Consider the following 2,343-nt stretch of genomic DNA (forward strand, 5'->3'; position numbering starts at 1 on the left):
CGCAACTTGTTAAGCAAGTCTTAACAAATTCAAAAAAATTTTACTTATTCCACGTATTTTTTCTGATCACAATGGATTAAAATTAGAAATCAATAATAAATGAAACTCTGAAAACTATACAAGCTCATGGAAATTAAACAACATTCTACTCAATGACATGTGGGTCCAAGAAGAAATTTAAACAGGAAATCAAAAAATTTCTTGAAACTAATGAAAATAACGACACATCATACCAAAACCTGTGGGATACTGCAAAAGCAGTTTTAAGGGGGGGATTTATTGCATTACTTCAGAAGAATGGAAAGATGGCAAATAATAACCTAACACTTCACCTTAAAGATCTAGAAAAACAAGAACAATCCAAACCTAAAGTTAGTAGACGGAGAGAAATATACCGGAGACCAGCTCTACAGGATTTGTTGGACCTGAATAGATGGTGTGGATTCGGTGAAAAAAGAAAGACACGGACCACAGATGTCTAGTGCAAGTGTGGACAACGACCACATGAATCTTGCTTTATTTATATGTTTTTACTTAATCTTTTACATAATGATTTATCTTTTAATCAAAACATTTATTTCATTTCTATTGAAAAAGAAAGGTCAAAAGGCTCCAAAGCACTCATGTGTTGACAAAAACACCCACTCATGCATCAATAGTTCACCCCAAAGTCTGTGGCTTGTGGCCAGGAAACTATACAATAACAGCATGCTTGGCTTTAAATAGCGTCAGACTTTTAGTTTGAACCATAATTCTTAACTTTCTTAACTTATATGTAAACTTACATTCTAAATTTTTATTTAATCTTACTTATACTTATGTTTAGCAAATTAATAATGTTTGTTTATATCAACTATGCTAATTTTTAACCAACTAAAACCATATTACTTATATCATGATTTTATATAATAAACAATAAATCTCTATTACTGTTAAATGATTCTAAATTATAAACTAACCTAAAACAAACCTGTTAATATCAAAACTTGTTTATATTCTTGTACTATATTACTTATTTATCTCTATAATGAAACCTTTTATTTCCCTACCAGTAGACTCTGGGAATAGCACAGGGGACAAAGTGAAAAGTTAAATGACCCTTCTTAAGTTTGTTAAAATACACTGCATCATTTCAATTCCAGAATGATATGTACTTGGTGAGTCAAGTGAAGCAGTGGGAACAAAGAAATCATAACTGGTTGCGATCAATTAGTTGTAAACACCACTGCACTGGGACCCACCGCCTCCCCAGGGGATGTGGATAGAATTTTTAACCCAAACTTCATTCCACACATACAAAAGCATGATTACAGCTATAATGGACCAATGCACACATCACTAACAGGAAAGATCAACAACAAAATTAAATCAAGCCAACCCATACTGGGAACATGCATCAAAAACACCTTTAGGGGCCGGCCCGGTGGTGCACTGGATAGTACGCCACTTGGGAAGCGCAGCGGCGCTCCCGCCCGAGGGTTCGGATCCCACATACGGACCGGGGAACAGAATAGAGTAATTCTCATACATATTTAACATGTCCTTTGAGAAACTCCAGGGCCCTTAAAATTCCCCAAAGCCATGCCAAGCCAAAAGGTTGGGCTTTTTAACTTTGGAAAACTTCGTCAAGTAACAAAAGGTAAACAGACAGGAAATTCTACGGAGCCGTGCCACACACACGCAGGATCCCCCTGCAGGCTAGCTGAACAAGGGGTGTTGCCCCTCAGGCTCCCATGCCGTTCCCTATAGCAGGATGGCTCTCGACAGAAATAATTAAGATCAGAGCAGAACTAAATGAAATAGAAATACAAAGAACAATACAAAAGATCAATGAAACAAAAAGTTGGCTCTTTAAAAAGATTTATAAACACGACAAACCTTTAGCAAGACTAAGGAGAAGACCCAAATAACAAAAAGTAGAAACGAAAAAGGTGATATTACAACTGACACCTCAGAAATACAAGGAATCATTAGCGACTACTATAAACATCTGTGTGACAACAAATTTGAAAATCTGGAGGAAATGGGTAAATTTCCAGATGCATACAAGCTACCAAAACTGAGCCAACAGATATAGAAAATCTGAACAGACCAATAACAATAAAAGAGATTGAAGCTGTTATCAGAAGGCTCCCAACAAAGAAAAGCCCAGGACCAGACAGGTTCAGTGCAGAGTTCTACCAAATCTTGAGAGAGGAACTGATACCAATTCTCTACAAACGGTTTCAAAGATTGAAACAGAGGCCATTCTCCCAAACTCATTCTATGAGGCAAATATCACCCTGATACCAAAACCAGACAAAGATGCATCAAAAATAGAAAACTACAGGCCAATATCCTTGA

Source organism: Galeopterus variegatus, unplaced genomic scaffold, assembly GCF_000696425.1.
Source record: "Galeopterus variegatus unplaced genomic scaffold, G_variegatus-3.0.2 Scaffold793, whole genome shotgun sequence".
In the NCBI taxonomy this organism is placed as follows: Eukaryota; Metazoa; Chordata; class Mammalia; order Dermoptera; family Cynocephalidae; genus Galeopterus; species Galeopterus variegatus.